Source organism: Lynx rufus, unplaced genomic scaffold (genome assembly GCF_022079265.1).
Source record: "Lynx rufus isolate CCGP_SWC_20201006 ecotype Redwood Valley unplaced genomic scaffold, mLynRuf1.p SCAF_17, whole genome shotgun sequence".
Classification (NCBI taxonomy): domain Eukaryota; kingdom Metazoa; phylum Chordata; class Mammalia; order Carnivora; family Felidae; genus Lynx; species Lynx rufus.
In genome coordinates this window covers 23,084,361-23,105,752 of record NW_025814831.1, presented here as the reverse complement: position 1 = coordinate 23,105,752, position 21,392 = coordinate 23,084,361, and the positions used below count along the sequence as shown (strand labels likewise).

Here is a 21,392-nt window from a genome sequence, read left to right as displayed (position 1 = left end):
CCATGACTCCCCAGACACAGAGTTGACGGAGGGAGGGAGAAACAAAAGAGAAAGGAGTGGCCACTAGTATTGGCAAGAGGGTCATGCCAGCCACATAATCAGAACCTACAGGGAATATATGGAGAGCCATTAAAATAATTCCCAAGATCCCTTAATATAGCTGACTAAAGAAGAAAACCACTAAACAGTGTCAATTACACACTTTATTCACCATTGAGACTGTATTATTTTATAATTAAAAACTTAATTTTTAAAAAAATATTGTATATCCTATTATCACTGGTGTTAATGAAAATTGACCAGGCCTCTGAAAATCTTCCCCCCAAACTGTACCCAGAGCATTAGATTTATTCCACACTGATAAAAGCATATTGAGAATGGTCACATAACTAAAGTGTATGCACGGCCATTAATTTAAAAAACACACACACAAAAAAACTGTTCTACCTAATCTAAAATGTAAATTAAACAATGAGATGATTTTCCAGCCCATTAAAATTTTTTCTGTTAAATAATAATATCTATGGTTAGCCAGGTTGGTAGGGAAAAGAGCAGTCCTGTACTGTCCTAAGGGGGATGTGTAAATTGACATAACTTGTCTGAAAATAACCAAGCAGTATGTATCAAGAGCAGTTTGTACCTATAACCCACTAACTACATTTCCAAAAATTTCCCTTAACAAAATCATCTGGAATACGTACAGAATTTATATATGTGGATATTTACTGGGAAGTTATAATAGAGGGAAAGTAAAAACTTAAATTTCAAACTATAAAACAATGATTAAAACACAGTACCTTTCATGCAATGAAACAGTATACAGATTCTAAAAAGTCTGTTTCTGGAGACATTTAATAGCAATGCAAGGATAAAAGCATGAGTCCCATTTTGTATATACATTATATGTTGTCTGTGTGTGAATATAAACTGTGAGTAAACAAATTTAAAGGAGCGGGAAAAGACAACTTCAAAAGGGGAAGAAAATATACCAAAAGTATATTTACTATCCAGCAGTTACAGTCATTTTCTATTTTTTTTAAACATTCCTATCTTCCCTGAATTTTCCACAATAACTGTGGAAAGAAAAATATAATGTATACTTAAAAGAAAGATAAATACAACAGATTAGTAACAAGTGGACAACCTGGAAAAGGTGTTTAAATAAAAGCTGTATTCAGAACTCCCTTGTTCTTGGTAGTTGTTTCCTTCTCCCAGGCAACTTACTTGACCATCTGCCTACGGAGGGTCATGTCACTAGTCTTCACCAATGAAGGAGTTCAAGAGATGGGATCACAATGCCAGTCTCTACTGTTTCACACTGTACAATACTGGCTGACCAAAGAAACCATTTATCATGAGTTTAGGAGCTAAAAGAATAATTTTTTTTCAATTATATGATTCCACCTTTGCAATTTTGCTGACAGTCATTAGACTCAAAAACGGACTCTCATAAAGAAACATACTAAATACTAGAATAAACTTAAAAGTTGAAGGACTACGTGAAGGCATACTAATATGCACTGATAGCTTATGCAATCAAATTCTGCTTTGGGAACAAATTAAAACTGGTTCATGAATGATTTTTTTCATCGCAGTTACAATTTGTAGCCCAAAGAAAAATTATTAAGACTAGTAGAAAAACATAAATGTATGCTCAAAAAAAGATAAGCACTTTATCATTATGGTTAATGATTTAAAAGAAGAAAACTCAATTGGGTTAGAACTCCATTTCCATCATCATAAGAAATTTGAGCATAACATCTGTTGACAAAAAAAAAGAGTAGCTAAAATTGAAGAATGACTGAAGAGCTCTTTCAAGAACCAGTTATTTATTTACTTAATTATTTTTAAAGAACAATTTAAAGAAGCTGAATCACCTAAATCCTGGTTAAAGGTGAGAAAGGCATTTCTTTCAACTGAAGAAAAAGCAGTAAATGTTCTCTGCAGCTTACTACCACCTACTGGTACAACAAAATTTCTCATTGATGAGAAAGTGATAATATGCACGCTCTCTGCTTTTTAGATGGTGAGCTTGTTCCAAGACTCTAGAAAGAACTAAGAGGGGTGACCTTGGGTGAAAGTCTTCAGAGTCTTAGAGAACACTCTCAGTCTGAAACCAGATGGTACAATTCTTAGAATAGTTTATTTAGCTGTTCCCAACACATCAGTATTTAAAGGCATAAATATTGTTGCTTCTGTCTTAATGAACCTTATAAAGAAGACATACAGCCACCAGAGCAAGTAATGAACTCTCATCAATTCACTCCCACTAAGGATCTATCAAAAACAAATGTCCATATACAGACCTGAACACCAACCAGAGAGAGTAAAACTACATTCAACCCTATAAGAGGACTTGTGGTGAATCTTTACAAGCTCACGTCCACCTCTTTTGTTATTTGACCTAAAGAGCCATCAGACTGTCTTCATTATAATGATGCACATTTGTATGTAGGAGAGTTATAATTTATTGGTCCTCAAGTCTCTTTTCCTCAGAGCCAGTTTAAAACAATTAGGATTTGCAAGCTGTTCCATAAAAGATAAGCACCCAGCCTCAGGGGGTGATATTTCACACAAGCTGACTAGTGCATGTTAAGTAGGTGATGGCTCCTCAGCTGGCCCTGTCCAAGGCAAGTGTCCTCAATGTTCAAGGTAACGATGTGTTGGGGGGAGTATTGGGGGAGGTGGGAAGTGTCTTTTAAGCTTAATCACTAAGTTCAAATTTTAGAAAGCATTTCTCACTGTTTCAATAGCTATAGGACTTGAGAGCTTTATTTTCTCCCTCAAGAGAAAAAGTAAACAAGCCAGCAGAAAGTACCACGTACAATTATTAATTGTACATGTCTTCTTTATGCCAGTGCTCCTTTGGAACTTCAAATCCTCAAAAGCTTTTGGCAAATTAATAGAAGATCAAAATCAACTGTCCAGTCCATCAGCCAGTTAGTAGATCATGTAAGACAAAGGAAACAGAATCAAAGAGAGGCAACAGATTCGTGCATTTATCATTTACTGAATCACTACATTAGAAATGGAAGATAAAAGTAAATTAAAAAATCACAGTCTTTGAGGGGAGAAAAAGACTCATAAAAGTGGTACACGTGGTGAGCTAAGTAATATGACAAAATGCCAGGGGAGTCAGGTAAGGATCCCTCCACTCATCTCGAAGGATGAGTAGAAGTTTGACAGATGGATGAGAAAAAGAAATGGGAACCAGTTAAAACCCATCCATCTGTCTCAAAGGAACTAAAGAAGGTACAAATAAGCAAAGCTCTCACATTCCTTCACCAGGGCGTAAATTTAAAACTGTCTCTAGATATTGCTCAATGTCCCCAGGGCATGGGCAAGGAGCACAAGTGCTGGTTAAATCATCATCTCCAGTTAAGAACTTAGAGAATCAACATTTACACACACACACACATACACACACACACACACACACACACACACAATTTGATTTTTTATTGTATGTCCCATTTATTCCTGTTGCTGCCATGCATTTCCTCTCTCTCCCGCTCACGCTCCCACACTCTATTCCATGGGTGAAGCCAGGCAGGCTCAGCTCCTAGGCTGCATTTTGCTCCCTTTACTCCAGTACCTCTGAGTTCAAGAACAGAGTTACAGGGACCAGTGCCCACCAAGCAGGGCTATTTCTGGAAAAGGCCATATACCATACAAAAGGACAGCTTACTCGGACATGGAGAAAAACACTAGGAGCTGCTCAGATAATTATACATGTGCCAGTTGCTAAAAATCAGTATCAGTTTTAAAAGAAAACAAAGTTACTTAATAATCCCCTCCCTGTTTCACCATCAAAATGATACAGATATTTTAGATATACACCCACACACACTTCTAAAATCAACAAGGGAGTTTACAAAATTAAATAAAAAGTAAAACATGTCAAGATAAAAAACAGCAAATGAAAACTCAAGAAAAACTTACAAGAGAAATGGATGCTGACGAACCCAAGATGGATTTATTATTTGTAATTAAATCCTAGTTTTGAACTCTTGCATTTGCCAGCCAAAAAATATTTCTTACACTATTCCCAAAATAGCAGGCAAGAATGAAGTCCTCTGTGCAGAGAGACAACTTCTAGTAACTGTCCAAACTGCTTCAGACTGGGCAAGATACCAGCATGGACCAAGGGAAACTAGCATCCCCAAGTTTCTGACACCATTTTGCTTAAATGGGTGGATGAACACTGGAGGACTACAGACAACCAACATGTACTTAAAAATAATGTTCACTGTGTGATTTTAAAGCTTTAATTGGAAAACAAAGAGACTTCATATAAAAATTCCAATTTCTAGCTTCTCTTGAAAAATCCAACGATCTGGCAACACTGGGGGTGAATTCTCCCATTGCAACATGGGACGCCGTAGTTGCCTTAGAGTCAGGCACGCACCTTCCTGTTTGCCCCAGTCCCCACTGGACCTGCTTCACATGGTGAGTTACCTCACTGGCCCCACTGAGCAGTTGTGCTTGCAACTTTATTTTAGATGAAGAACCAAGACAAAGGAAGTCTACCAGTCTCATTCCCTAATTAAAAACAAGCAATTCAATCATGAAGAATGAATCAAGGTTAAATGTTCAAAAGCTAATGCTTTCCTCTACAGACAAGAAGGAAAATTGGGTAATACGACTTTGCTATAAGCCATCCCTATAGACTATAAAACCAGAAGGATATACTACTCCTGAGCAGAAGGACCGAAACTACTTAGAATGTTTCCCTGATGTAAGTACTTTCAGAACAAGAGTGCAGTACATTGCATCATTTGGCTCTAATCTTCATCCCTCCCTATACACACTATCCTTACTTCTAGGTGGAGTTACCAGCCCGGGCCCCAGCAACCGGGCTTAGCCATATGACTCACTTTGGCCAATAGGATTTTAGCTGACATGGCACAAGCAGGGGCTTGAAATGAGATTACACACTGGAATTTGCTCTCTTGCAAGGCTTCCATCACCAGGATGTGCCCAGGCTATGGTGTAGGAAGGTGTGGGATCCATGCCTGCCCAGTGATTTCCAGCTTAGATCAGCCAGATGAACACAGACAAATCAGTGAGTCTACAGATGATAAGCAGACAGCTTAGCTAACCCATTGCATAGGCAATAAACATGTATTGTCATATGCCTCCAGTTTTGCTTTGCTATGCAGCAAGAGCTAATCTAGCTGAAAAATATAGTTTACTAATAAATCATTTGATTTAGTTCAGAGGATGGTGAATTTCCTGAAGTTTCTTCTCAAGCCTACTCTCCTTCAGAAAACAGGTGGGTTTCAGACTGTCTTCTAATGGTGGAAGAAAAAAAAACAGATTCAAATTAGGATGCACAAAATAAGCCCAAGCAGTTGATGAAACAAGTGACAGGCTAGCAATTTTTGAGAAAAAAAATCTAAACAATCATAAATAGCAGCTGGGGATATTTGTTCTCTGTATAACATTAAGTTTTTTGAAAGAAACCAGCAATTTCCTAAGTATATTATAAAGCACATTTGTTCTCTTCCTCCTAGTTTTTAAAGTATAAACAAAACTCCCCTTGACTTTCCCAGGGAACCAAACAATTTTAAGAAAGGAAAATTGTTCTTATTCCTATTGTACCTTAAATTTGCATATTGCTATATGGCTTACAAAGCATTTGTTAGTCTTTTCTCTTTTGATCTCCCATTTCAATCCTGTGAAGTTGGTATAATTACAACTCTCTACCTTTGCTGAAGAGAAACGGCTAAAATACTTGTCCATGATGGCTTTGCTAAAAAGTTACAATAACGGTACTGGAAGTCACATCTTGTGACTCTGCTTTCTCCAATGCATTCTATACATAAAGAATTATGTAAACTCCAAATACACTGCCCAATCACTCAAACGTTTTCTTTGTCCTCCCCTACTCTGTTTCTTATGATCCATCCTCCCCCTCCAAGAAATGCACTTAAGGCTGGAATATTCCATATGTGCTTGCTTAAAGATTTATATAATGAGCATAATAAAGTATTAAATACTTACATCTGCCATTAATCCAATTTATTACAGCTATTTTAAGATGTCTTTTAAATAATCCTGTCTCTTGTTAAGAATATTTACAACTAGAGCACCTAGGTGGCTCAATCAGTTAAGAGTCCAAAGGCCCCGAGATCGAGATCGAGCCCTGCATCAGGCTCCACACTGACAGTGTGGAGTCTGATTAGGATTCATTCTTCCCCTCTCTCTTTCTGCCCCTCCCCCACTTGCAATCTCTCGCTCTCTCAAACAAACTTTAAAAAATTGTAAAAAGGATATTTACAACCCATTTCAGACAGCAAAGCATATCTATTTTTTCAGAAACCATACCCTAAAACCTTAAATTTTTTAAAAAAAAAGCATTCTCTTCATGATGTAAATGTATTTCCTATTTCTCTTTTTCTGCCACTCTTTCTCAATCCCCATATTTCTTTCTTGCCCCATTCTTTTTTTACTTTGCATCTTTAAATCTTTCCTGTAACTCTTCTATAATAAAAACATAGAATATATCTTTATTGTACTTACTGATACACTCATTCAAGAGTTTGGTATTTATTCTTAATTTTAAAAGTGGATAAATAGAATGATTTATATACTCTTTCCAAAGTATAAGAAAATAATTTAGGTCACCTGGGTGGCTCAGTCAGTTGAGCATCTGACTTCAACTCAGGTCATGATCTCACAGCTCATGGGTTCGAGCCCCGCATCGGGCTCTGTGCTGACAGCTCAGAGCCTGGAGCCTGCTTCGGATTCTGTGTCTCCCTCTCTCTCTGTGCCTCCCCCACTTGCATTGTCTCTCTCTCTCAAAAATAAATAAACATTAAAAAAAATTATATATATATATATATATATATATACATACATACACACACACACACACAGAGAGAGAGAGAGAGAGGGAGGGAGGGAGAATATAACTTACAAATTAAAAAAAAAAAGGTATTAGGAGTTCTTAACTTTGACTTGTACCATGAACTGTTTCTGGGAATGTTTTTAAAAGTATGAATTAAAATTTTAAACCTACAGGATTAGGGGCGCCTGGGTGGCTCAGTCAGTTAAGCGTCTGACTCTTGATTTCAGCTCAGGTAATGATCTCAAGGTTCATGGGTTCAAGCCCCACTTTGGGCTCTACGCTGACAGTATGGAGCCTGCTTGGGATTCTATCAACATAAACATTTTTAAAAAATTTTAAAAACATCTACAGGATTAGAAAGGAATCCAATTATAATGACATGCACTATAATATCATTTAAATACTATTTAAATAAACATAATATCATTTAAAACCAATTACACTTAAAAATTAAATCATTGGGACTCCATGGAAGTAGACCCCACTTTAAAAAGCTCAATTTCAAAACCCTTCAAAAAAACAACAGTTGAGACAATATTAATGCTGAATAACTAGTGTTTTCACATAACAGATTGCCATATGACAATAACCCTACAAAGTATTATTGTCCTGATATATATACAAAAGGCGTAAAGAAACTGAGTATTAAGTGTCCAAGGTTATAGGGCTACCAGGTGGCAGAGCTGAGTCTCGAACCTTTCTCCAAAGCCCAAGATTCCTAGTTATCCCTTCTCTTCACCAATGGCACCACTCAGAATCCAGGACTCTTCTCGACTCATTCCTAGACACCAACATAGTTTCGCTAACTAGGAGTCTTTTCCTGTCCATTCCAACTTTCACTGACACTTCATTGCCCATGGAAGATTGAGTCTAGGTTCTTGAATTCAAGAATTCAGGAATTCAAGACCTTCAGCTAGCCCCCCTACCCTTCTCCAACAAAAGAACTGTAACAAGCATAAGGCCCACATTCAGCTGCTGTTACACCAGATTCTCCCACCACTTCATTCTTCACTAATGTCACTAGTTCTGTCTAGAACACCTTCTGCTGTCTACTATTGCCACTTATTTCAAGTCCACTCATCATTCCAGGCATAGCACAGATAATATAACTTCACGGATGCCTTTCATCTCCAGCCAGAAGTGATCTGTCCTTCCTCTGCATTCTTATAGCTCTATAATCATAGTAAGACATTAAACATGCCCATAAAATGTTAATATTTGTGACACATATTTTTTTTTTTTAATTCCTTGAATAGGTCAGACTCATTTCACTGCCAGATTCACAGCCTAGAACATTTTCACTCTTTTTCCCTTGGTTAACTCTTACCTTTTCCTTCAAATCTGAGTTCACAGAAAACGCCCCTTAAAAAACTTTCCTTCACTGCTTCCACCCAACTCCGAGCCAAGTGCCCATAGTGGATATGACCTCGTTACAGCCGATAGACAAACTGGCTGTTTACTTGTCTGTTTCCTCAGTAGACTCTAAATTTCAACAGAGACTCTATTTACTTTGTTCATGGTTGTATTTCAATACCTAGCATAGTGCTGGGCATGTAGTTGGAACATTTTTAAATGAATTTACAGGTAAATTTTCCTTATTCTCCTGTCTGATTAATCCAGAGACAAATTTCAAAGTACAGGCCCTTGCAAACAGCATGTACTAATTAAATAATTGTTGCATGAAATAATTCTAGTGATAAATGGCTTAGATTAATTATCTTAAGCCTTCAAACAATATGGATTTAACTGAAAAGCAGTATCAATAGGAATATTTGATACTTGATAATATGTCTATTTAGAGTAAATAAGGATAAACATTTCAAATTGACTTGAATACGTGTGTGAAAACTTATAACTGAATCAAAACTAGAGGGTTTCCAGGGTGCCAGGGTGGCTCAGTTGGTTCACTGTCGGACTTCAGCTCAGGTCATGATCTTCAGTTCGTGAGTTCGAGCCCTGCATCTGGCTCTGTGCTGACAGCTCAGAGCTTGCATCCTGCTTCAGATTCTGTCTCCCTCTCTCTCTGCTCCTCCTCCACTTGTACTCTGTCTCTCTCTCAAAAATAAACATTAAAAAAAATTTTTTTTAATTAAAAAACTAGAGGATTTCCTTGACTTACTACAAATCACCTTATCATTGTCATTTGCACCGGCATTCCTCAATTCCTCAGTTATTGCTTATCTGTACTACAGAGCTCTAAACTCCAAATTACCTAGGCTCTTTATCATCTGGGTCCATTCTCAGTACTGTTTCAATGTACCAACTGCCACTAACCCATTTTTGCCATTTTAAAGCCTTCACTCTCGCATGACAAGCTTTTCTCTTCTTTCTAGGATCTATAAAATTTGCCTATCTCTTCTTCCTTTAAAATACTAATCATAGGTCACTTTTTCAATGACATCTCTCTTCAGAAAAGCTTAGTTTAGGTTTACCTTTAATTCACTCATCCATTCACCCATGAGCACTCATTCATTCACTCATGAGCACTTATATGGCAACTCCTATGCACAGGGTAGACTCTAAATGTTCATCAGCTAACTGGATTCATGTAACCACAAATACTCCCATCTCCCAAACACTGTAAGCACCAGCATTGTACAGATCTACATTAAGAGTTATAAAAATTTCAGGGGCGCCTGGGTGGCTCAGTCGTAGAAGCATTCGACTCTTGATTTCGGCTCAGGTCATGATCTCATTGTGTGAGTTTGAGCCCTGTGTCAGGCTCTACATTGACACCATGGAGCCTGCTTGGGATCCTCTTTCTCCCTCTCACTATCTCTTAAAATAAATAAATAAGAAAGAAAAAGAGTTATAAGAATTTCAGAGAGGGGTTATATCTGAGAAAAGCCTGATCAGCCTCTTAGGACCACTCATAATCATTAATAACAAGACACCAGAAACAAGGTTAAAAATCTAAAGCAGGGGGTGCTGAGTGGCTTAGTCAATTAAGCATTCAACTTTTGATTTCAGTTCAGGTCATGATCGTGACATTAAGCCCCACGTCCGGCTCTGCCTGAGCATAGAGCCTGCTTAAGATTGTCTTGCTCCCTTTCCTTCTGCCCCTTTCCCCTTCTCTCAAAAAATAAAAATTAACTTAAAAAAGAATAGTGCAGTTGTAAAGGATGCAAAGGATACATAAATAGGCGATTCACAGAACACATATAGCCCTAACAAACATACAACATACTTTATTTCACTAATAAATGCCAACTAAAATGATAGAATCAGATTCTCCTTTCTCTGTTTTGTATAAATGAAAAAAAGCTTTGGCATGGGCACCCCCTTACTGTAAGAGTATTAACAGAATAGCTTTTCTAGCTTTTCTAGAAAACTGACAAGTAAAAATAAGTAATATTCATCTAGATTCTATCTAGTAGGTATATAGATTCTACATCTATAGGGGCGCCCAGGTGGCTCAGTCAGTTAAGCATCCAACTTCGGCTCAGGTCATGATCTCACCATTCATGAGTTTGAGCCCCACTTCAGGCTCTGTGCTGACAGCTCAGAGCCTGGAGCCTGCTTCAGATTCTGTGTCTCCCAATCTCTCTCTACCCCTCCCCCGCTCATGCTCTGTCTCTTTCTCTTTCTCTCAAAAATGAATAAATGTTTAAAAAAAATTTTTTAGATTCTACATCTATAAATATTATTCCAGGAAAACAGAAGTCAAATGTATACATCTTACCTGTAGGTGTACATATAATTTCATTGCAGAGTTATTTATGTTAGTAAATAAATAAATAAGAAAAAACACAAATAATACAGTAAATGTATCCAGTCATTGGGATACTGGTAGCAGTTAAAACCCACAAGGAGAATTTTATGTGCTGACTTGTAATATTAACAAGAAATAAAAACACACTATGGGATATTTATGAACATGCTGAAAACACTTTCTACTAGAATCAACCTAGTGACAATACTCTATGGATAACAATAAACTCTAGATTATTTGCATATTACTTCCAGATGTGTCAAGACTGCAGCTGAGAATTTCTGGGCTAGATTATCCTAGCAGGTCCTTCCAGCTCTAAAATTCTTTAAATCTAAGGACTTTGTACAACACAGATCTTGGACACAGTGTTACTGCAAGGTCTCAATGGGTCTCCCCTATATGTTTAAGTGCCTTTATCAAAATGCAAAATGAAAATGTTAAAAAGTGTCCAGAATTTTAAATCTATGTTGCAAAACTTGAGTTTTGTTTGTTTGTTTTTGCAACACTTGAGTTTTTAACACTACACCCTTGATTTTCAATTCATGTTGAATGTTGAATATGCATAGTCTACAGAAATCACAAATTATAACTCTTACCTCAATAATGTAAAGAACATTATACCTTAAAAAAACTGAAAAAGCTAACAGAACCCTCTGAATATATAAAGAGACAAAAAACAGTAAACATTGCTTATATGGTATACCTAATCTAAAACGCTAACTCTAAATCAAATCTGACTTAAGAGCAGTCATAAACAGCAATGGGTCCTCTTTGTAGTGGACAGGACTGGGATTTGGAATCAACAGATCTGGAGACAAAGACCACTCTTTTGGGCCTCCAGATACCAAGAAAGTCAAAAAACTCTATCTTAACCTCAACTGTTTCATTTGTAAAATGAAAATAAGCATAATAAAAGTGGCACAGAGATAAAATGCAAAAGGTGCCTAATACAGTGCCTGGGACAAAATAGGTTCTCAAATACTGGTCAAACAGAAACAGATGCATCACTGTTGCTTTTGTTGAGGTATCTAGTTTGTTCCCCCTGAATTTCTGTAACATCAAATCTATTTTGTTCATCTGCATTTTTGTAACACCCTTTCACAACCAACCTATTTTATCTTTGTACTACATATTAGAAAGGAGTTTCTTGCCCCCCCCCAAGTCTATCTGTTGAAATATATTTATCCACCATATGCAAAAATTTGTTAGCTCAGAAACTCAGGGAGAAAGCATACTTACAAAACACACCCCCAAAACTCCGTGTTGTTCTCCTCTGAGCTCAGTGCTCTTCTTTGGCACATATGTCTGCCTCCTATCATTTCTTCATGAGGTTCAGGGCAAAAGGCCTAGTCAAGTAGACGATCTTTGGTTGCCCTACACCCTCCCCAAATCACCTACAGACAAATGAAACAAGGGGGTAAAACACACTTACAACCTTAATTTTTTTATATAATGAAAGATCAAAATAAGCTCACTCTCACTACACACAATTTAGTGCATATCAGAGAACACAGAAAATTATCCTTAGATCATGTAAAAGTCCCAGTGAACTCACAGGAATTCTTTACATCCAAGTGCCCAGCCAGCATAGTCTTCACTGGTCACTTCCACTCATGCCTGGTAACCCCTTGGGCTGGCTAGGGTGAATTGTAGCCAAAGTCTGGCCAAAAGTAGTGTCCCTGAGCAGATCTATTAGTGGGTAAACTAACTAAGGCAGATAACGAAATTAACATGTTACTTCTGAATTTGATGGCTAAATTGTATTTCTAAGCCAGTAAAGAACTATCTGATAGCACTCCCAAAGGCAACATTTTATAAGCTGCCCAATTCTTCCCACATTTAGTATTGCAAATCAGTAAGTAAAATGCCTTTGGTTGTAGGAAAGAGCTACGGACAGAAATGTTTTCAATTCTTTGTGACTGCTTTCAAAGCAATCTGCAAAAACCCAGCTAGTTATTCTGATAATTGGTCATTGTCTCAAAAAAAAAAAAAAAAAAAGTATTGTGGAAAAGTTAAAGTAAACTGTTAGAAGGTTCAAAATGGCCCAGATCATGCAATGACAGAGAGGACAGACTGGGATGACACAGGTATAGTGCACAATTCACTCTTCTTTAAAAAAAAAAGGGGGGGGGGGCAAACTTCCCCAGGTGAGTTATACCAATAACCGAACTGTTCTGTGCCAATGTGAAATGGCTGAAATTTTAATCTTCTATCTGTGCTGCCAATACAGTAGTGACTGGCCACATGTGGCCTAGTGAGCTCTTAAAACCTGGTCAGTTTGAAATGACACGTGCTGTAAGTGTAAAATACATAAAAGAATGTGAAGACTTAATGCCATTAAAAAAATTGTTTTAAGAATGTAAAATATCTCAATAAATTTCACATTTGACTACACGCTAAAATGAAAACGTTTTGGACATACTATGCTAAATAAATTCTTAAAATTAATTTCACCAGTTTCTTGTTACTTGTCTAGCGTGGGCACCAGAAAATGTAAACGGGTGTGTGGCTCACATTTTATTTCTATTACACAGCAAAGATCTGCATAATTGATAAAAGAAATAACAAATACTGAGCATTTCTGTGTCAGGTCCTGTGCTAGATACTCCACACAAAACTGAGAACGGCTGCAACGTGGTTTTAAAGACGTCTGTGCAAGTGACTGAGCTTCATCAAACCAATAAAGGATGAGGCTGGAATTCAATGTCAGGTGTTCCTGCTAAATAACTCAAATAAGGGACTGTTAACAGCTAATGTTGGGGCAACCTCCTTCATGGCCTGGGAAAGCCAGGTCGCTGATACAGTGTTCCCAAGGGTAGCAAACTTTTGTAACCATAGAACAGGTACAAAAACGTCAAGTTATATCCCCGTCAAACTAACACCAGAATGAGCCCAAATCCTTGACAGCTCAGGCTTCGCAGCTGCTAGCAACAAAACTAACCGCTCAAAAAAAAAAAAAAAAAAAAGCCTACGTAATTCAAATTCCCTGGATGACTTGGCCAGAATCTGTGAACACTCACGCCGAGAGAAGGGGCGACGGGATACCAGGCACGCTGTCTCCCCCTACCCTGGCAACACTCCACCCATCCAAGGCCCCACTCCAGATTTCCTTGTAGCTTTTGTGTCCCCACCTCTGGGACCAGGGGAAGTGAGACCTAAAACGACTACGATAGAATAAGGAAGCAGTAAAGAAAGGGCGAGTAGGCATTTGAGGGCAGGTACCTGAGATAGAAAAGGACCCTAAGTCCTTAAAGCCGGATCATCGCCGAGGCCCCTCCCGGTTCCCAGGGCCGCCAGCGACCCAGAAGGTGCAACTGACCTGACGCTGCGGCGCAACCGACTCTGCTCTCTCCAGACTCGCAGCTATGGCAACTTGAACTAGCCGCCCAGCCACAGCGAGCGAACAAGACCCCTCTGCTGTTGCCGCTTGGCACTCTGGGAGTTGTAGTCCATCTTGTCCTCAAAAGCAAGGAGTCGTCCAGGGAGAGAGGCCCTAGGAGAAACTTCAAATCCCAGGATGTCATACGACTGGCCTAAAGGCCACTTTCCCGGAAGAAGCCGGATTAGCTGGCACCTGAGTCCCTGGGCCTCGCCCTCTTGCCCTGTTCTTTTTTTTTTTTTAAAGGGCCAGTAACCTCTACAGGAAGCAAACACCTGAGAGTGAATTAATGGTAATTTAATCAGAAAAGTCCAAAATATTCACTTAAGAAAAAAAAGAAAAGAAAAATTCGAAGTAGTTGCAATAATGACAGACTCCGTTTCTTTTACTGCTTTCAGACAGGGAAGAGTCATTTCCATGAGTGAAACGTACAAATCCTCTTACTACCAGAGCACAATGTCTTTTTCCTAAGATCCACAAATTCTTAGAACTGGAAGGGAACAGAGAAGATTATCTAATAAAACCCTTTAGGCCTAGAAAGAGTGAGTGACTTACCCAAGATCACATTAACTCATTAATGGCAAACCAAAGTCTTTAAGGCTGTCACTTCATGATTGCTACTACACTGAGTCTAGAGTGTCATCTCCACAGTCATTTTAGAACATGAGACAGACGTATGCCACTCAGAGAAGTCGGTTTCAGCTGAGAAAAGGCAATAAAAACGTCAACAAAGAACTCAACTTTGGAAAAGCTAAGAAGTGAAAAATCAATTAGTCATGTAGAGCCTCATTTCTTTGTGCTCTGCCAAAAAGACCATTGATCACTTCCTCAAGTCTTAAATCAAAATTTACCTTATCTGTGAAAGCTTTCTTGGCTACCTCAAGAAGAGCTAGATCGCATTAAATGCATAGTTTCCCTATTCTAATAATTTTGTACTGTAATTATCCATTTCCCTGTTGGTCTCTTCCATCAGACTCAGCCCTTCAAAGGCAGGAGCCAAATCTTTTAAAATCAGTAGCTCTCTTCTCAGCCCTTCCTCACTTCCCACTCTCCCTTCACATCTCTTTCTCTCTCTCTCTCCCTGTCATACACAAAAACATAAATAATTAGCATATAAATTTGATGTGTTACAATAACTCCAACATTTTCTCTGGCCAACACTGAGGGGTAAAGTTTATTTCATAACCAGTTTGAACATAATTCTTCTAAAAATTACCTATGTATTTTCATCTATCTTCAAGCTGCTTGCTCACAGTTGTATTCAAGAATACACTCCACCTGACACAGAGATTAAGATAATTCAGAACAGCCATAAAATTTCCCCATATGCATGCAGAAGCATAATAACTCTATTATTTACCTGTTAATGTTTTAATTTTTCAAAACAATTACATTCATTCATTTAATTCAGCAAATGTATGCCGTATCTTTCTAGTATCCAAACATTGTATTAGACACTCAAAATGCAGTAAACGTGAGGAGACGAACATGTTGCTCTAAGTGAAGAAACATACCATTAAACAAATTTCTACAAATCTGGGTGATAGAGTACTGGGTAGGTTTCAATGCAGACACATAAAATAGAAACTTTTTAAGGAAGTGATATCTGATCAAATGGGGGAAGAATGACCACCAAAACAGCTAATGTCAGCAGTAATAAAAACTGTCCACAACCTCTCTTCACTGGTCCAACCATATTTAGAGAATAAATTCAATTCAGGAGACCCCATTTTTAAAGTGACATTACCAAAATAAAGCAAAATCAAAAAACACAACTGGGGCTAATGGGTGGAGAATCATATTTGAGTTCATTATGACCAAGATATTTTAAAATACACTATTAAATTACAGCAACTTTTGTCATATAGTGTGCTCTCAACCCACAGATATGACACCTAGAAAAAATATAGTGAAGTCAGATCATAGAATCTTTCTTCTTCTTTACAAGATAGACAAAAATAAGAAAGCCAATAAAAAAAAATATTTTACACAAAATGTGTCTTATAACTCCCCAATGACACTTACTGCTTTTAATCAGTATGACAGGCACATGTTATCCAACCCCAAAATCACACTCAAGTTGAATCACCTGATGTTAAAGCTGGAAAAACCCACAAAGATTATCACCAGCAGTAGCCATCTTCTGCAAACAATATAAATAGAAGTATAGAGAGATTACATGATGTATTGGTTTGCTAGTGCCATTATAGTAAGATACCACAGAGTGGGGGGCTTAAAAAACAGAGATTTATTTCTCACAGTTTTGGAAGCTGCAAGTCCAAAAGCAAGGTATCAATAGCGTTAGGTTCTCCTCAGGCCTCTTTCCTAGGCTTACAGGTAGCTGTCTTTTCTCTTTGTCCCCACATGGCCTTTCCCCGAAGCAAGCAAGTACCTGATGTCTCTCCCTTTTCTTATAAAGACACTAGTTATTTTGGATTAGGGCCCCACCCTTAAAATGTCATTAAACCTTAATTACCTGCTTAAAGGCACTATCTTCAAATATGGTAATATTGATGGTTAGGGCTTCAATGTATGGGGTTGGGGAGGAAGGGCGACATGATTCAGCCTATAACACATGATCTCCTCAAAATTTTACCTATTTACAATTAGTGCCATCAATGATCTTCCCACAACACCATACCTTGATAATAGTAGATGTGGCAGATATTTTTGACATACCTCACCCATATCACCCTTTAACTGGGAATGATTCTACCCACAGTGTTGGGCCCCAAAGCCTTGTGTATATTATACAAAGCCCCTTTTCTGACCATGGCTATTTGGTCAGTGGCTGAAACAATTTGGGCCAGTCAGGATCTTTATCCTCTGAGGGTTTAAAATTGGGACTCAAGCATTCAATTGGTTGCCTGAATAGTCTTGATGTGAGGGTACAAACTGAGGCTTTCTCAGTTAGATGACCATCTTTATCTATGTTCAAGGAGAAACTGAAAAATCTAATCTTCAGAGAAAGAGAGAAATGAGAAAGTCAGCAAAAGTAAACCGCGCAGCCCCAGAGGAAATGAGCCTAAGAGGAGAGAATCTTGGTTCCTGACAATTTCCAACTTCCTGGCCTTAATCTCTTGCTATTTCCACTTACATTTTATGTATTTGTGTTCTGGGATACATTAGAGAAAGATGGAGGTGGTTAAATGTCCAGATTCAAGACTCAGACCACTTGGGTTCAAATTCTACCTGTAATACCTATCAGCTATGTCACCTCAAGCAAGTATATTGAATCACTCTGTGTCTTCATGGAGATGATAAGAATAGTACCTAACATGTAAAGTTGTTCTGAGGATAAAAGAAATTAATGTATATGAAGCATTTCGCCCAGGGCCTAGCCCATAGTAAGCACTCGATATATGTTGGCTGATATATAACATGATCTCCCAGAATGTTAGTTCCATGTACATCGAGACATTATCGTTTTTTTCTAGGTACTTAGATCAAAGAATATACCTTGTTGCCTGCTGATGATTTCCCTCTTGAACCTTAAGTTCTGTTGATTGAAATCCAAAGACCCTAGACTAAGATGACATTGGTGAATCCTAATTGTCCAGCCTGTGAGATCTGAGGTCCTAACATTACATGTAATTTTTTAGGCAGGTTTATCAGAAGTGATTCTGAACCATACCAAACATTAAACATCTAAGCGGCCTAATCAACAGAAGGTTCTGGAATGGGGCTAGTCTGAAAGCACTGACATGATCATCATACCCTAACTCATCTAGAATAAGGAAGCATAGGAAAGGGAATACAACTATTACATAAGAAGTTGGTGAGCAGCAGACAGAGGCTGTGCTATTTCAAGTAAAAGGGGCAGAAGTTTTGTTTCACCAATACCTTGAAAACTCACACCACTGTGAAACGACAGCAAATTGATTATTTCCATGTGATGGGAAAATATAATTGAAATACTAACCAAAAATTTCCTCAAGTATTTTCTTTTCCCACTTGGTTCTCCTCCAACCTCCATTTCAGCCATCTAAGCTATTCTATGCTTATGGCCTCAGAGAAGGTATGTGACCACAGGAAGCAGAAAGGGAAAGGAAGAGGAGGAGAAAAAAAAGAAAAACTATTCTTTTCTTGGCTTTTGAGCATTAGGCATCTAGATCCTCAGGTAAGACTGGTCACATAGTCACATCACTTGTGGGTCCAAGTGCAAAATGAAAATGTCAGGCCCTGTTTGAAATTGATTCAGATTGTCAAAAATGGTGTCAGCAGAGCCTTAAACCAAGAACACAGCCCTGTGGAATTGCCAGATCACCAATGGAACAGAATAGAGAGTTCAGAAATAAACCCATGATTATGGTCAATATATCTGTGACAAAGGAGGCAAGAATATACAACGGAGAGAAGACAGTTTCTTCAATAAATGCTGCTGGGAAAACCATACAGCTACATGCAAAAGAATGAAACTGAACCACTTTCCACTACCACACCAAAAATAAACTCAACATGGATTAAAGACCTAAATGTGAGACCTGAAACTATAAATACCCTGGAAGAGAACACAGGCATTTCTCTGGCGTTGGCCATTGTAACATGTTTCTAGATATGTCTTGTAAGACAAGGGAAACAAAAGCAAAAATAAATTGTTGGGACTACATCAAAATAAAAAGCTTTTGCACAGTGAAGGAAACCATCAACAAAACAAAAAGGCAATCTACTGAATGGGAGAAGTTATTTGCAAATGACATATCTGATAAGGGGTTAATAAACAAAATATACAAAAAACTCACAACTCACCACCAAAAAAAACCCCAAACAATCCAATTAAAAAATGAGCAGAGGACCTGAATGGACATTTTCCCAAGGAAGATCTACAGATGTTCAACAGACACATAAAAAGTCATCAGGGAAATGCAATCAAAACCGCAATGAGGGGCGCCTGGGTGGCGCAGTCGGTTAAGCGTCCGACTTCAGCCAGGTCACGATCTCGCGGTCCGTGAGTTCGAGCCCCGCATCAGGCTCTGGGCTGATGGCTCAGAGCCTGGAGCCTGTTTCCCATTCTGTGTCTCCCTCTCTCTCTGCCCCTCCCCCGTTCATGCTCTGTCTCTCTCTGTCCCAAAAATAAATAAACGTTGAAAAAAAAACCGCAATGAGATATCACCTTACACCTGTTAGAAGGGCTAAAATCAAAGAGACAAGAAATAGCAAGTGTTGGTGAGGATGTGGAGAAAAAGGAACCCTCATGCACTATTGGTAGGAATGTAAACTGGGTACAGCCACTATGGAAACAGTACAGCAGTTCCTCCAAAAATTAAAAATATAAATACCAAGTGGTCCAGGGCACCTGAGTGGCTCAGTCAGTTGAACATCTGACTTTGGCTCAGGTCATGATCTCCCGGTTCATGAGTTCAAGCCCCACATCAAGTTCACTGCTGTCAGCACAGAGCCCACTTTGGATTCTCTGTCCCCTTCTCTCTGCCTCTCACCCACTTGTGCTCTCTCAAAAATAAAATAAAAACATTAAAAGAAAAAAATGCTATATGGTCCAATAATCCTACTACTGGATATTTTACACAGAGAAAACAAAACTACTACTTCAAAAAGATATGTGCACTCCTATGCTGTAAGTGTTTATCTATCTCGAAAGAGAGAAAGAAAGTGCAAGTGGGGGAGGGGCAGAGAGAGGGAGAGAGAGAATTCCAAGCAGGCTTCATGCCCTCAGTGCAGAGTCTGACACAGGGCTTGATCCCACAAACTGCAAGATCATGACCTGAGCCAAAATCAAGAGTCAGACACTTAACCGACCAAGCCATCCAGGCATCCCCATTCCTATGTTTATTGCAGCATTATTTACAATAGCCAAGATATAGAAGCAACCTAAGTGTCTACCAACAGATGAATGGGTAAGGAAGACATGGCATGATAAGATCACGCCATTTGTGACAGCATGGATGGACTTAGACGGTATTATGCTAAGTAAAAAAAGTCAGATCGAGGAAGACAAATAACATATGATTTCACCCATGGTTGCCAGAGGGGAGGGAGAAGGAGAATGAGAAAAATGGGAGATATAGGCTTCCAGTTATGGATGCATAAGTCACTAGAATAAAAGGGACAGCATAAAGAACATAGTTAATGGCACTGTAATAGTACTGTGGATGCAGGGGAGGGGCAGAGAGAAAGGGAGAGAGAGAATTCCAAGCAGGCTCAGCTCTATCAGTGCAGAGTCCGATGCAGTTTCAAACCCATGAACCTTGAGATCATGACCTAAGCCAAAAACAAGAATTGGACACCAAACCAACTGAGCCACCCAGGCGCCCCACAGCAATGCTTTTTAAGACAGTAAATATCAGACAAAAAAGGGCAATAATCCCTGAGAGAAAGGAAACAAGTAAGGTTAGCCTTACAATTGCACAACTTAACTGCCTTGAATTTCTAGGTCACAGTACAAGGAGAAGGAAGCCAGGCAGTGGCTGGATGCTCTGAATTAAGGAAACAAAGCTGAGAATCTGAAAAGCCCAATGTAACTGGAGTTTGCAGGACAGAAACTGGAGAGAAGAGAACTACACAGAGAGAAAACTCCAGAGAACCACAAAGGGTCTCCATGGAGTATTCAGCTGAGTATGCATTTTCATATGCATGTGAAGAAACTAGAGAAAGGAGCATCTGACAAGATTGGAGGAGAAAGTGCCTGACTGCCACACAGGACCAGGAATGGGTGACTATTCCCAACAGGGAACTGAAATGCTTTATTACTCGTGGACTGTTAGGGTGGACACTCAGAAAAGTCTTGGCTCGGGAATGGGGAATATGTAGCAACAGATTAAAGCTACTCTGGCCCCATGTAACAAACATGGAAAGCAAGATCCAAAACTATCAAGCTGCTTCCAAGTAATTTAACCATACCTGACAACAAATATCAAAAACCACTATATGAAGGCAAATAATCCAGCACCAAAAGGAGTAAAATTTTCCACATCTGCTATCCAAACAACGATTATCAGGCATGCCAAGAAGAAGGAAAATGCAACCTTTCTAATATGACCCAAAATGAACAAAAATGTTAGAACTACCAAACAAGGACATTTTTGTGGGTTGAATTGTGTCCTGCAGAAAGATATCTGGAAGTTTTAACACCTGGTACTTGTGGAGGTGACCTTATTTAGAAATAGGGTCTTTGCATATATTTGAGTTAAATTGAGGTTATACTGGATTGGGGCTCACCCTTGTCCAATGACTGGTGCCCTTATATGTAGGGGGAATTTGGATCATAGAGACACACACAGAAAACATCTTGAGATTGGAGTGATGGAAGCCAATGGACATCAGGGACTGTTGGTGACCATCAGAGGCTACAAAAGGGAAGGAAGTTACTCCCCTAGAGACGTCACATAGAACATGTACTTGACAACACCTTGATTTTGGACTTCTCCCCTCCAAAACTATGAGGGAATTATTTTTCTGTTGTTGTTGTATGTTTTTTAAGTTTATTTATT

At 38.6% G+C, this 21,392-nt stretch overlaps 1 protein-coding gene across 1 annotated transcript in view; it reads right to left on the bottom strand.

Moving 5' to 3' along the window:
* Positions 1-14,069, bottom strand: part of CEP128 (centrosomal protein 128) — a 382,564-nt gene extending 368,495 nt beyond the window's left edge. The window contains exon 1 of the mRNA XM_047080283.1: positions 13,885-14,069. The gene's annotated coding sequence lies outside the window, so the exon portion shown is untranslated. The remainder of the gene's footprint in view (positions 1-13,884) is intronic.
* Between the last annotated feature and the right edge of the window lie 7,323 nt (positions 14,070-21,392).